Source organism: Rhodamnia argentea, chromosome 2 (genome assembly GCF_020921035.1).
Source record: "Rhodamnia argentea isolate NSW1041297 chromosome 2, ASM2092103v1, whole genome shotgun sequence".
In the NCBI taxonomy this organism is placed as follows: domain Eukaryota; kingdom Viridiplantae; phylum Streptophyta; class Magnoliopsida; order Myrtales; family Myrtaceae; genus Rhodamnia; species Rhodamnia argentea.
Window position 1 is genome coordinate 28,491,521 of NC_063151.1, and position 16,103 is coordinate 28,507,623.

Below are 16,103 nucleotides of genomic sequence, written 5' to 3' on the forward strand. Positions count from 1 at the left end.
TCGGCTAACCCTTTGTTTTGCAAGCTTGGTGAATTGGAATTGTGATTTAACTTTTGAATCATTGAAGCGGTGTTTGCCTTTAATTGTTGTGCATGATTTATCGTATTTGCACTACATCGCACACAACCCGTGACCGGACCTGGGTTACACTAATAGTTTTAAGATGGTATTTAGATGGTTCTTTAACCTTGGCGGTAAGGTTTCGCTAAAGGTTATCCCATCCGGATCCCGAAAATTTTTCCAAAAAATGGCTCAAGGGTCGTTCTCATACACGTAAGGCTACGATGCATGAGAATTGCCCTTGTCGATTGAACCAAGCCGAAGTGATTGGACCCAACTAGTCATGACTATTGTACGTGAGGTTGCGACTAGTCATGATGATTGCGCGCGAGGCTGCGACATGTCATTTCGTTCATCATTTCACTTTGCAAAAGCCTTTTGGATAGATAGAATAAGATTTAAACTCACGATTCATGTGCATGTCTTTGTGATTGACATTTTCTTCGTATGAGAGGTAATTTCTTGTCTCTTGTACCTTGTTATCTCATTTTTATTTTGGGCCGGTCCATGGTTTAGGTTGATTGTTTAGAAGTTTCATTGTCTTATTTCCAATTTCGCACTTTGCTTCCGTAGCTTTTACAATTTCATCGGTTGTCCTCAATTCTGATTTGGCTTATTCCTGTTGTAAATTCTACGATCGAGCTTTGAGTAAGTGCCAAACACGAAAGTTGTAGACCTATGTTTTAACTAATATCTTACAAAATTTCAGAATTAAATTCATAATTTAAGATGGCCCTTCGTTTTTTCAACAACATGCGGTTATAACAGTTTTCTGAACGTGATTTTTTTGGAAAGACACATTAAACTGATTTGATCCGTGCATTTCTAGTCTGATTGGCCAACATAAAAGTTGTTCATCACCTTCTCAACTACAAGCTCGTAAAATTTGGACATGTTTTGATCAACGTACGAATTAATACGAATTTTTTCGTAAAAGCGGACAAACTGAAAATTACATGTTTCAATCCTTTGGTCATAATCACTTTGTTCATTTGAGTCTAGAGGGATGTCATGGGCCGGCTCGCTATTCTTGCTCCCTGTACTCATTTTGGGTTTGTTACTGCGTACGGGTAATTTATCACGGATCCTCCACATATTACTCGATCGGTCGCAAAGAGGATGGCCGACATTAACGCTGCCGTTAGTGCTGCCCTAGACGAGAAACTTGGCTCCTTGACCGAGCGCTTTGAAGGGATGATGTCCCGAAAGATGGAAGAAATGATGGCCACCTTCATCGCCAAACTTTAACCATCCGCCGTCAGCTCGCCGCTTCCTACTCTAGTTCCTCCTACGGACAACTTTGGTAAAGCCCTGGCACCTACTCCCTATCCAACAATGCCACTAGATGATGTAATCATCACGGGCATGAGCTCAAGCACGCCACCTGTAGTCCCAATCCCTCAAGCCAGCCCTGTGACCCCCGGATTGAATGGTGATGCGGCCAAGCTGTTGGCCCAAATGGAACAGAGGATCCGAGAGGTTGAGGGGACTCACAACATACCCCGGATTGACCTGTCTATCTTTTCAAAGGTCACAGTGCCGGAGAAGTTTAAGATGCCCGACTTCGAGAAGTATGATGGGACTTCCAACCCGGTTCAGCATGTCCGGATGTACCAGGCAAGAATGAATAAGCATGCGACCAACGGCCCCCTAATGATCCAGACTTTCCGGGCTAGTTTAAAAGAAGCTGCCATGAGGTGGTATGCGGACTACGAGATCTATCGGATGGATGATTGGGAGAAGGCAGCTAATGCTTTCATCAAACATTTTAGCTTTAACTTGGACGTGCTCACCACCAGTGAAGATCTTGAACAGCTTGAGATGAAGAAGGGAGAAACAATCAAGCAATATGCCACCAGGTGGAGGAACGTGGCATCTCAGTTGAAACCAATCCCTCCCAAAAGGGAACTCATGAAATTGTTTGTTTCCACCCCGCCACCAGTTATGAGAACTCGAATTTTGGGATCCGCCGCTACGTCATTCAGCCATCTCATCGCAATGGCTGAAGAAATCGAGAACGGCATGAAGAAAGGTTGGTACGGTAATGTCGCCATGATGACTAAGAGGTTTGCGGTAAGGAAAGTGGAAGACGAGAGATGCTAAATTGATGCCCTACCATGACCATCTGGATGAACTGGTGGAGGAATTTGAGGATATCTCATTTGAGTATCCGTCCGGGACTCATAATCGATTCACTGATGCATTGGCTACCTTGTCTTCAATGTTACAAGTCGCCAATGGACTTGAAGTTGACCCACTGAAGATCGAGGTATTAAAAAAGACGGCATATTGTATAGCCGTAATCAATGAACCCGATGGTAAGCCGTGGTACCATGACATCAAGACTTATATTTAGAAGCGGGAGTTCCCTGAAAAAAGTACTGTATCCGACCAAAAGTACATAAGGAAGATGGCCTCGAAGTTCTTCTTAAACGGAGAAAATTTATACAAGCAATCATTCGATTCCGTCCCGCTAAGATGCGTTGATTCAACCGAAGCAATTCGTTTAATGATGGAAGTACATGAAGGGATCTGTGGTCCACACATGAACGGCCACATGTTAGCTAAGAAGGTTATGAGGTTGGGTTATTATTGGCTCACACTCGAAAGAGATTGTATTCAGCATGTCCGGAGTTGTCACAAATGTCAGATTCATGGTGACAAGATTAATGTCTCTCCGAACGAGTTGCATCGGTTATCCGAACCATGGCCGTTTTCTATGTGGGGCATTGATGTTATCGGCCCTATCAATCCTAAAGCATCCAATGGGCATCGATTCATCTTGGTAGCAATTGACTATTTCTCTAAATGGATCGAAGCCGCATCTTATTTAGCGGTCACGGCACGAAATATCGTGAAATTTATCCGTCGAGATATCATCGCTCGATATGGTTCACCTGAAGCCATAATCACTGACAATGGCTCAAACTTGAACAACAAGCTAATGGACGAATTGTTCAAGGAATTCAAGATCAAGCATATGAACTCTTCCCCATATCATCCTCGGATGAATAGAGCAGTAGAAGCCACCAATAAGAACATTAAGAAAATCTTAGCAAAGACGGCTAAAAATTATCGCGATTGACATGAGAGGTTGCCATTTGCACTTATGGCGTATCGGACCTCGATCCGGACATCTACGGGGGCAACCCCGTATTCTCTAGTATATGGAATGGAGGCTGTTCTACCAATTGAAGTGGAAATTCCTTCCTTACGTATCTTGTCTCAAGCTAAGTTGACTGAAGCCGAATGGATCCAGCAAAGGACGGCCCAATTGAATCTGATCGATGAAAAGAGACTTAAGGCTGTATGTCATGGCCGATGTTATCCGCAGAGGGTTGCTAAATCATTCAACAAAAAAGTTCGGCCTCGACATTTTCATATCAATGACCTGGTCTTGCGAAAATTGTTGCCAATAGTCCCACTCTCGGAAGGGAAGTTTGCTCCAAACTATGGTGGTCCATATATAGTAAAGAAGGTGCTCCCTGGTGGTGCTTTGATTCTAGCCGAGATGGATGGTCGTGTCTTTACCAATCCAGTCAATTCTGATGCTGTAAAAAAATATTATACTTGATTTACTCTCATGTTGTCATAATCAAGTTATAATATTAAGACAGATTCACGAGTTGTTCACATTCGGGCATTCGTTTGTTTCCTCACTACTAATCTTTTTTGAGAGATTGTTTCAAATGGGGGGTCTCTCTGGCCCAATTGAATTGACCATCAGAAGCGTGAGATTTACATATCCACAAAGTAAATGGGTTATCTTGCAAAAAAAATATGACGACCAAGATAAAATCTATCAGCATATAGAAGATGGAATAATGCGAAAGCAAAATGCGAATGAGCAAAAACTTGCATCCATTTCATTCAGCGGAAAACCTTACAAACGGATCATCGGAGTGAGAACGTAAAGCCAAACTAAGCCCTAATGAGCATCACAAAAGAGTTCAAGCGACTCTCCATACGGTTGACACTCCGCCTACACTGATCGCTCCGAGAATCAAGATTCGCCAGCTTAAAGAGGAGAAGCTCACATTTCTCTTTAAGCTTGGCTACCTTGTCCTCGTGATACTCGACAGCAAATTCCAAGTCATGGATCAGCATTTTTCCGCGGGCTATATTCAGGGTCGGATCGTCCATCCTTTCTTCCAACCATGTGCATTGGAATTTCAAAACAATATTGAGCGGATCACGCTCAAAGATGGTCCGGGACATGACCAAACGTTCCACCAAGTTCCCCTTCTCGCGAATCGGCGGTGAGACTTGATCATTACCGTAGTCAAAGGCCTTCTTATAATTGTCGGCTACAAGACCGGCCAACACCAAGTTATCCGACTGATCCCGATAGCGTGCCCTCACAAGATGGGCCAAAGTAACATCTTGATGAGCATGATTGTAAGCCTCCAGGAAGTTAGTGAAGAGAGTAGGAAAGATCCTATATTCCTCTTCTAGCTTGGTACCTTTAATAGAAGCAGTGTCCATATCCGTAAACATAAGAAAGATTTCAGCTTCGGTCTCCGGATGGTTGGCTATATAAGAGTAGCCCCGGCCTAGGAGATTATAAAGTTTCTCCCATTTGGCCAAAACCTCAGGTGAGAAGACGTGTGCGGGGAGGGAGGCCATTGTTGTTGAAGCTGCTAAAAAAGAGTGGATGCGAAAGAGTGCTTAGAAGGTTGGAGATGAAGATATGAAAGCGATAATCGTCTCGGCGTTAAATCCTAATTTAAAGGGAAGAAAAAGTCATAGCAATAATTATTGTGGGGGCCGAGTTAATTATCCGGGTAAAACTACGGACGTTTCGTCCGTGAATCACGGATCTACCATCTCGAGGCTCACGAATTCGAAAAAGTTGCGAAATGACTTAAAGATCCCGCCATATTAAAAGAGGGACAAGCATAATGCAGAAAAGATTTGAGGGTCCCACCATGTCGGAAGGAAATGAAGAAGACAGAGCGGGAAACACGAAATCTTGGGAGAAGCACTAGCTTGGTAGTTTTCATCCACGTTAAAAGGGAGGCTCTGGAACATACATGTTTACTCAAAAGAATTTGGAGAGAGTAAACATACAGCGGAGAGTAGAGTGAACAAAAGGCGGTAAGAGGTATTTCAATCCAACATGTTTAGAGGCTACCAGCACTTACTGGGGCAACCAACCTAGACATCCCCGAGAGCGAACTACTTTGGATTCCGAGGGATTTGAGCGCGTAAAACCCAACTCCCTTGGCGGTGAAATTCAAGATCTCGACCGCAACAACAATAGCGATGCACCCATACCAACCCTAGGAAAGAAAACATCAAATCGAGAGAGCTCGCCTTCAAGGAGTGCCCTTACATAAACAAGAACCGAAAAAATGAATTGAGTAGGAAGCTAGGAATGGAGCCCTTGAAGGTCAAGTTTTGGTTTCAAAACAAGCGTGCCCGATTGAAGGTTCAAAATGAAAGTCATGAACTCGCGTTTCTGAAGGAAGAAAATGAAAAGCTTCGAGCAGAGAACAAGAGGTATAGGGATGCTCTTAACACCGTTGTTTGCCATGTACGTAGCAGCCCGATCACCTTTGGTGAGATGTACCTCGATGGGCCACATCCGAGCATTGAAAATGCTCATTTATCGGTTCACCCCCCAGAGCAAGTTCTCGCACAATCGGATTTCGTTGGGGATACATCCCGGAAAGTCGGTCTTGCGGAGGCAGAACCGATGCCCTTGGAGGGAAGTGATATGTATCACTACAATTGGAGTTTCCACGATGTCACGATCGGCCAATTCAACTGATGAAACTACGAATCAGAGCCTACATGAAGCTTGAGCTTTTGATTATGGGCTTTCAAAATGTCACTCTTTTGAGCATTACTAGCTAGCCCTTACGAATCCTCAAGAGAAGTAGAGACATGCGTGAATGAATGTACTATTTGTTACAAAGTCCCCATGTGAGATATTCTTCTTTTTACGCCTAGAGTTAATCAAGGGGCAAAGAACATGACTATTCGCGAATGTTATCATGCTTAAATGCGTGAATTCCTTGTCGGATTTGATTGAACGCCGAAAGGAAAAGCATTAAAAGCCTTCACATGGGTAGATGCAAAAGGATTTGAGAAAAAATAGCCGCCTCGTTATTAGAGAAAGCAAAAAGATTCGAGGAAATAATCGCCTCGGGAGGAAGCGAAAAGATTTGAGGAGGGAAATAACTGCCTCGCTCGTAGGAGGGAGCGAAAAGATTTGAGGAGGGAAATAATTGCCTCGTTCGTAGAGAAAGCGAAAAGATTTGAGGGCTCCTCCATATCGGAAAAGAAAAAGATGACAGATTGAGTGAGAGATAAGAGTTATTACGAAATGGATCCAAGGCACCAAGACCGGAAAGGAGAGAAAAAGCTGTCCTCTTTCGTAGGGAAAGCGAGAACCCGTATGCGAGACTAACGGATCAAAAAAAAATTTATAAAGAACTTGAAGTCTCCATACACCTAATGACCTCCAGAACTCGTCACGAAAGGCCATTGTCGCTTTTGTGATTTTCGGGCAATTTGTTTTTTGCAAGTCCAAAAACATCTAAAGCCCAGTCTCTGGTCGAAATACCCATTTCGGTCTACATATGGAAGGTTTTAGAAGAAGTACACGTTCATTCCAAGCGGAAATATGGGAAGCTTCCTATCATGAGGATCTGCAAGTCATGGCCATTGATGGCAACCCCGTTCCCTCTCAATCCTCGTTGCTATGCTGAAAAAGTGCATGTACGAGGTTTCGGCTTATGCGAAAGCAACGGAAGCCTTACAAGTCGAGGCAAGTACAAATATGATTTTGACATCGTCGTCACAACCATGGTAGGGATCGACATGGACGGTCTCAGTCTCTTGAAGATCATTGATTCTGAGTTGAATATACAGGTCATCGTAGCATCAGCAAGTGATGATCGGCAGTTCATAACGAGGGCCATATCGCATGGTGCTCGATACATCCTAGAAAAGCCGGTCTTCGTTCGAGTGCTCCAAAACATTTGGCAGCATGCTGTAAGGAAGCAATTACTCGAACAAAAAAACTATGGCCAAGCCGGCGACGACGATTTTGTCGAAAAGAAAAGGCCCCTTTGGTCCACCGAGCTTCATTCTATATTCATTGAGGCGGTTCGACGTTGGGAATCAATTCAAACGGCCAATGGCTGTACTCAAAATAATGAATATAGACGGACTCACCATGCAAAGTGTCACGAATCACCTTCAAAGGTTTAGAGGTAAGGCGAGGAAGCACGATGCGGCTTGGAATCAAGGCGACCGGACCAAAGTTGATTGGAAGATCAATACTGGGAAAACCTACCGAGAAAAAGGTACCCGGCCACTTCCCAATCAAGAATACAAGCCATACCAACCTTCCGCTGGTGGTTCTAGCAAGCGGACCGGTTGATCATCCCTACAAGTTTCCGAGCAACGGCGGAAGCTCAAGCTCAAGGAGTCGGATCGCTCACGGTGAAAACAAAGTGGGAAATCCGTCGCTAGTGTTAGCAAGTAACACTACCCAATTCGAGTATCAATCGAAGATTACTTTGATGATGAGCTCACCACCTTGATCAACCGGTTCGGAGTGAAAGACCTCCGGAGTTGTGATCCGAAGCAAGTGATTATGGATTCTTGAACAACGATCGTTGGTGTATGATCCAAGACAAAATCGAGTCGATCATTGGAATGGCCAAAAGAGAGGTGGAACCAATCTCGCATGAATACTTCTTTAATTCCATGTATAGTTCCCTGCGTGGGATATTTTTTACTTTCTAGCCGTCTAGAATTTGCCTAGAGTTAAAGGGCGAATTTTCTCCTCCCTTATCAAATGCGTGAGTTCCTTGTTAAGCTAGGCCTGTAGCAAATCAATTTGTGGACGACGCCTCCGAACGCCTGTAAAGAGAGATTCCGAATAGCCTTACTTGGAAGAATACGAGTAAAAGGCCAAGCGGGCTCGAAGATGGGTAACTCCGTATCGTCCCAATTGGCTCTCGATCATTTCAAACTCTAAATTATGCTTATTTTATTCTCGACGGGGATTGCCAACGCTTTGAAAATAATATAGCAAAAGCGAACCAACCGTGGACGCTAACATCACCACAACCTGGTGGTTGGGGAATGACAATGGTCCGAGGCATCCCGGGTTCGATCCCGGGATTTGGCATCAATGTACAAAGATTAATAAAAAACCTTTTTGCTTCGCAACTCAATGCCGATTGAAGTTCAGCCCGGATAGTTACAAAACCGGAGAGATAACATCCCGGACATACAATCCGATCCGGATGAATCGATCTTTTCAAATTCAAAGTTTGCAAGGAATACGTACAAGGGTAAAGCGGTATCGTTTCAACTCGTTTAGGACATGAGAACGTACATTGATGCTTTCCCTTTTGATTTTTAAGGGTCACCGCTTTCCGAGATAGGGAAGTATCCATTCTCCCCGAAAAATTAATGAAATAAGAAATTCCTGGAGCCTTTGACAATCTCATGTCTCGAACTGGATAATGAAGTTTTGCAACTCATTTGCATGAGCAGGGGCAACTCCCAATCCACGCCCCTAAGAAGTTTCTTATGTGCTTGCGAATTCTGTCCACCAAGATAAATAGTTGCTGCATTTTATATGCTCAAAAACACTCATACATTGCATAGTTTACGCATGACTATTCCTCATGTTTAATTTACCAACTCTGAATAAGGAACATGAACTACATAAGATATATCGAATGTATGGAATGGGGGGGGGCGGGATGATGAAAGGCAATCCTTTCCCAAACACGTCCCATTTTTTCGGGAGAGTTGAACGGTGGCTAAGTTCCGCATTTCACAAGGTAAAAGGTTTTCTCGCAAAAGGTACGATAGCCGAAATGACAGAGGCATTCGGTTCTCTATCCCAAACACTACGGGTTATCCATTGATTACCCCTTTTGAGCGGTGGTTTCATTTCTTTACCCCTGTCAAGACCACCCCACATCGGGGTCCAGGCGAGTTAATTCCAGCAGCAACACGAGGTAAATGGTTAGAAATTTTCTTGCTCGGACTAACATTAATCTTCGGGTGTTTCTTTACATTTATACTCGAATTTTAATTCAAGTGCCTTAGGATGATGAAGAGCATTCATTTCTCTATCCTATACACTTCATTCTTTGCATAGCCCACTTGAGCCTGCAAATTCATTTCTTAAACTCCCGTTGGTGATCATTTGCTCATTTCAAAGACGAAAATAGCATTTTCCCAAGGATTAGAATTAGAGATGGTCAGGTCAACAGAGAATTCCCGAATGGACTCATTTCTTGTATGCTAGATTTTTTATGTTTACATAATTTTTCTTTGTAAATGTTTATGTTTGTTGTAATTCCTGGTTCAAAATCATGGGATTGTAAAAAAAAAGGAGAGGTAAACTCAGCTTAAAGGAGAAGGGCCCGCTCTCGAAAAAAAAAAAACAAAAAAAAAAGCAAAATAAAGAGATGTCAAAGAGCTCTCAAAGAAAAAGGAAAAGAAATCTCTTCTCGAAAAAAAAAAGAAAAAAAGGAAAATGAGAGTCGGGAGTAAGAAAAGCAAAGGCCGATTTCATATGAAAATTTCAAGCATAGGAAAAGCAAAGTGCCTACCAAAAGTAAGGCCAATGCACATTCATTTGTAAAGTACTTCTGAATTTTGAATGTACATTTTTGCATGTTAAATTGTAAATTCCATGTACATGTTTGCATTGTGTCTCTTGCAAATCCTTGACAGACACTTGTTGTGAAGAAAACTCCCCAAGAAATCGGTTTGCAAAGTGCAATTTTCAGTAGAAAACTACCATCCCTCATTCAATGATGGTATTCTTTCTGAAGACATTTCCGGAAGACCAAGATCGGTGACTAGTCGACGATGATCACCAACGTCAAGCCCTTTCTCATTTAATTTCTGAGCCAAAACGAGCCTTTTCGTTCCTCGGTCCCCAATCCTAGCCTACGTTATAACACTCCAAAGTCTCTTCGATTAGGGCACTTGAGTTAACGTAGAGTTAAATGATTTTAAGCATCACTCGAAGAAGTTCGAGCAAGATTATTTCTCTCTCATTTTTGCGGGGCTCTTGACTTGTAAATCAAGCGGATGATGAAGAAATTCATTTCAGAGCTCGACTCAACTAGAGTCCCCTTTGTAAACCTTTGACCTAGCTCTCATTACGGTCCTAATCAAGACCTCCGGATCGGCTCGGTCGTATCAATTGCGAGATTACTTGGTTCCTTATCGAATGCGATGATGGAAAGATTGAGTGATTTCTCTTGAATTCCGCAGACAGGATAAATAGCTTTTCTCAAGAGTGAGAGAAAGCCCTTTCGGATGAAGTCCCCATTTAGCTCACATTCGAGGTATTCGTAATGTGAGAACCTCCTGGACAAAATTGGTAATGCAAACTTGTAGAATGGTTATGCATGAACCATAGTATGAGTGATTGCATTATACTCATTGTTGAATATGTTTGTGTGTGTTACCTCGACATTCTATGATAGGTAATACATTCCCGATGTTTGAGTTCCCTCCCAAGGTCTCGAAATTCATCCAAGGATTATTGAATGAGCATGTTTTTTGGCAAATGTCTACCAGTGTCGATACAAGCAATCTGTTTCCTTCCTTGATTAATCGTTTGGAGAACCCAGGTAAGTTTTTGAACCCCTTTTCAAATTAACAACTCTTCCGATGATAGTTGTTATGATTCAATTCGTGCAATATGCCCCTTTTGTACTTATCGATTCCATTCGATGGTGCTCCTATCAAATATTGTTCAATTCGGCAATATGCCTCTTCGTCAGTCGTGAAGACATATGCACTGGCGATCTTGACATCTTATCAAATCATAACGACGTAGCTCTTATGATTTCGGTCTCGGATCACGAAGACGTATGCACCGGTGATATTGACCTTTAGTCGGCTCATAATGACATAGCTCTTATGATTTTCGGCTCCTTTATCAAATCATGAAGACATAAGCACCCATGGTTTTGATCCAAACCAAATCATAATGACGTAACTCTTATGATTTTGATTCCCCTTTGTCGAATCGTGAAGACATATGCACTGGCGATTTCGACATTTAATCAACTCACAACGACGTAGCTCTTGTGAACTTGATTTCACTTCTTTCGACTCATAACGACGTAGCTCTTGTGATCTCAAACGACACATATATCTTGATTGTCTTGCATTAGGGAGAAGTCTCGATAATGAGATAGGCCAAATACCTTAAAATCCTTGCATCTGCAAAAAGAAGCTTGGAAATTAAGAGAACTATTAGCTTACGAGAAATTTGGTAAAACAGTATTCTTGTATGCGATCCATGTGCGAGTTTCTCTAACATGAAAAAGGGAAATTATGACACATGTTATTTACTGATCTTGCATATCATGCATCACTTCATTACATAAAAAATGGGATTAAAACTCCCGCCAAAAAGTTCATCCATAATTTGCACTGTCAAAATTTAGGATTCAATTTTGTCTTTGAGCGGAACCTCTACGAGCCTCCACTCAAAGAGGGGCAGCTGTTGACGCCTAAATTTTGATTAATCTATTTTTTGCATAAAAATTATAAAAAATCATCTCACATATTTATTTTTAGCGTACATTGCATTGGCATATAATTGGGCAAGCGGAACACTTAATTTAGCATGCGTCTAGACTAGGCACGGGATGGAAAAATACATCGAGAAGATTTGAAACTTCAGGGACTGTATTGCAAATACTTAAAATTTCAGGATTGTATTGCAAATACTTGAAACTTCGGGGACCGCATTGCAAATACCAAAAGAAGATGGAGAAAGGAAGATGGTGAAGAGAAGATAAAGAAGAGAAGATAATGAAAGGAAGATGGTGAAGGGAAGATGAAGAAGAGAAGATGAATATGAAGAAGGGAAGATGAATATGAAGATGAAGAAGAGAAGATGAATATGAAGATGAAGAAGAGAAGATGAAAATGGAAGGTGAAGAAGTGAAGATGAAGAATGAAGGATGGAGAACTTTGCCTATAAAAGAGGAGGAGAATTGAGAGAGTTTGGAGGGGGAGTGGAAGAGAATTGAGAGAGTTTTGAGAGAGTTTTTGAGAGGAATTTTTAGAGAGGAAAAAGAGAGTTCTTGAGAAAAATCAGAAGAGAAAATTCGAGAGTGAAGAAAAGAGTTTTAGTCGAGCATCATCTTCGACGAGTCCCGACACATATTTCGCCTCTCGCCACCCAACAACGCCATTGCTTGCCATTTTCGACGACAGCCGCGTTCTTCCAACTCCGAGATCTTGAAGGGAACTATAACGTGTATGTGAGTAAGATTTTGTATAATAGAAAGTAATCATTTCCATCTCGATCTACAAAAATGTAATCGTTTGGTTTGAACATTTGTTTGTTTATTTTAGATATGCCACGTGTTCCAAAATTTAGCATTATTACGTGTTAATTTATTTTTGTAAATACTCGTGATTGGCTACGTTTTCTTTCTTTCTAAATCATCCATGGTGTATATCGCACAAAGATCAATATTTTGCATTCTCATAAAAAAGAAGAAAAAAACTAAAAAATTGCATCTTTGAATTTCAAGTAAAATTCATCAAAATTGCCAAATCAAATATTTTTCATGAAAATGGTACCGAAAGGGCGTTAGAGTAATCTAGCGTAACCAAATCCCCGAATTCAAAATCTTTGGTTCGCGGAAATAAGATAGCTTTCTCCCGCTATTTTATTTAGGTTTCTAATCAACCTACTGAAAATGATTAGTGGCGACTCCAAATTCAAAACACATTGCATGTTAATTATTTGAACCTTAAGTTGCGATTTGGTATAGACTTGGGAGAGTCCGAGTTAGGTTAGTTAATTAATTAACCCGATAATCCATTAGCCCGAAAATTAACTTGTTTATTTTTTTTAGGTCGCGACACCAGCAAAGGGCCGACGAAGGTCGCCTGGGTCATTAGGGGCTCATTGATTCCGTTTGATGCATTGAATCACACATAGATCCAATTCCTCACGCTCGGATTGTAACACGTAAATTAATGTTCATTCAAATCATATAATGCCCAGAAATAGCTCGAGGCACATGCGTTTGTTGTTAATTGTGTTGTGAAGAACTTGAGGTCGAAGGATTATCGCCGTCTTCGGGTCGCGAGACACCCCTCGTTGTATCCCTTGAACATCCTCATGCTCTTTGCCGGCAAAGTGCCTGGCAAGGGCCGACGAAGGCTGCTTAGGTCATTAATGACTCATTAATTCTATTTGATGCATTGAATCACACAAACAGATCCAATTCCTCACGCTCAGATCCTAACACGTAAATTAATGGTCATTTAGATCATACAATGCCCAAAAATAGCTCAAGGCACATGCGTCTGTTGTTGATTGCATTGCGAAGAACTTGAAATCGAAGGATTATTGTCATATTTGGATCGCAAGACACCCCTCATTATATCCCATGAAGAGCCTCATGCATCCAAAATTCTCTTACTTGGAAACCCAAATCAAACTTTTGAGTTATGATTGAAGATAATGAGACCCATTTTCCATGGAATTACTGCGTTCGGCGTTTGCTTTGCTAATGGATTGAATATTCAAACTTATGAGAAAAAGTACCAAAAAAGTCTTAAATCTATTGTATTTGTATCAATTTAGTCTTAAATATTTCAATTTGACCAATTTAGTCCTAAACATTTTCACATCGGTTCAAATTTTGGCCGGAAATCGCCGACATAGATGCCGGTCGTCCTATGTGTCATGGCCGACGTTAACATGGCTATTGTTTATAATTTTTATTTTTTTTTTTGCATCTTTTTGCTTTCCTTTTTTTTTCCTTTCCCTTTTCTTTTTGTTGGTGGCTGGTACAAAAAAAAAGATATGAAATATATATTAAAAAATCATCCGCTCCAGTGCCGACTTTGCCGCATAGGAATGGTCAACGCCTACATCGGCTATTTCCTACCTAAATTGGCAAGTATTGACTAAATTAGTATCATTGTAAAAAGTTTAGGACAAAATTGATCCAATTGAAAGATTTATGATTAAATTGGTATCAATGCAATAGATTTAAAAAAAATTCATACTTTTCCCCATAAGTTTGAATAATCAATTCAGTAGCAAAGCAAACGCCGAACATAGCAATTCCTTAAAAATGGGTCTCATTATCTTCAATCACAACTCAATAGTTTGAATCATGTTGTGAGCGAACCTCTCAGTAACTAATGACTTAGGCACTTGTAGCTTCATGTTGAGAGACTTCCTAACTTCCGACACACTAATAAAGCTACAATAAGGAGTTCACATACCTACGGAGAGATGAGTAGTAATGAGAAATCAAAAACTTGCGTAAAAGATGTGAGAACTTATGATAACCCCTAGAGGAATAGTTATGTTGGTCATTTCTCCTCTTCCCTTTTCACCCATAGAAAATGGTAACTCATTTGCTTAGCTGAAAAAAAAAAGAAAAAAAAACTATCAAATATATATACATTTTGCCAGCGAATTTAAGAAAGTTTTAGTAAAGCATTGGATTGTTAAATTCCTTTTACCGTGAGTTTCTGGAATTCGACAATCATTCGGAAACATTTTGATCCAAAGTCTACTCCAAAGTAATTGCATGGTTCATTATTTAATGGATTTTTCCGTTCTAATACTCCATCCGAGAGAATCGTTAGTATTTATCAAATCCGTTTCTATCCAATGGAAGGCTATTGGATTAAATGACAAAGGCATTGTTGAGAAAAAGTCCTTTTGCGAAAGTAAACTCGGTTTTGGTCTTCTAGAAGTGACGTTGTTGCTTAGGGAAAAAAAAAGAAAAGCAACAATAATAAAACCAAAAAGAGACAAGAGAGAGAGAGAGTCTCCGTCTCCGTCAAAAAGTACAAATGGAAACTTCTTAGGTCTATCGTTGTCCTTGTCAGGAACCAGGCACAAACGTGTTAAGAACTAAGGGGTGCTTCTCTTCCAAGCACCCATGGGAAGGAACCATTGCTTGGATCAAACGTGTTGGTTAGTCGAGTGCCGAGGTAAGAAGTACAGTAGGCCGCTCATCATCGGGCTTCCGATTATATTCGATTCTGATACACGGCTACAACGGAAAAAAAAAAGAAGGGAAAATTGCATAGGTCACATCTGAACGTAATGAACATAATTGACCACGAACACAAAAATGAATGAGAAGGAAACACGTATCCTAAATGACACTTAGTAATAATCGTCAGGCTATTCACTTTAGAATCAAATTCATCTACCATCTTGGTGCTGGTACCCTGCCCATAAGTGTAGGTTCTTCAGTATTGTTCAGACCTCTCTGGTCCACACGGACACATCCAGGATGAAACTTTGGCCTCATGTGTTTTTTTTTTTTTTTTGGGGGAGGGGGGGTCAAAGCCTCGTGTGTTGAGGGGCTGTGGGACTTGGCTACGATCTTGACCTGTTCCCGAGATTGGATGTCAATTCAAGTCGACAGGAAGATCGTAAAGTGCCGACCACGTAGTTGCCTTTTGACAGCTGACACCCATCACGCATGCAGTCGCCGTGTCGATGTTCAAGCCTTATCAAAGACTTCTTGATTGATCCCAGAGACCGAATGCGTAATTAAGCGTTGCATGCAAAGAAGAGTAGAAAATTCTTGTCAAACATGTGCGCTGAATATTGCTAGGCAGAATTAGTCACTTATTGATCTCCTTGTTCTCAACCTTCTCGACTTGTTTCATTTGGACACAAGGCAAGGCATGGAGGGTTGACACCGAGTCAACTCGGAATCGGCTCATAAATGGACCGATCTCCTGAACGACTATAAGTTCGGAAAAAAGGAACAGACACTTAACTCCGCGACTGAATAGCACACCTATGAGCTGGTCTGGTGGACTCCACTGGTACAAAATACAAAACCCAAGTCTCATGCAACTTTTGAGTTGGTTCCACTTGCGGTCCCACTTTCAATTTGAACTTTGCTTCCCCAGCAGACACCAGGAAGAATCACATCGTTACAATAAAGAGGTGGTTGGGATTAGGTAATACACTGGGCAATAGTTTTCCAGGTCTCAATGTTAAATGCTTTTGTCATGTGTCGGTTTTA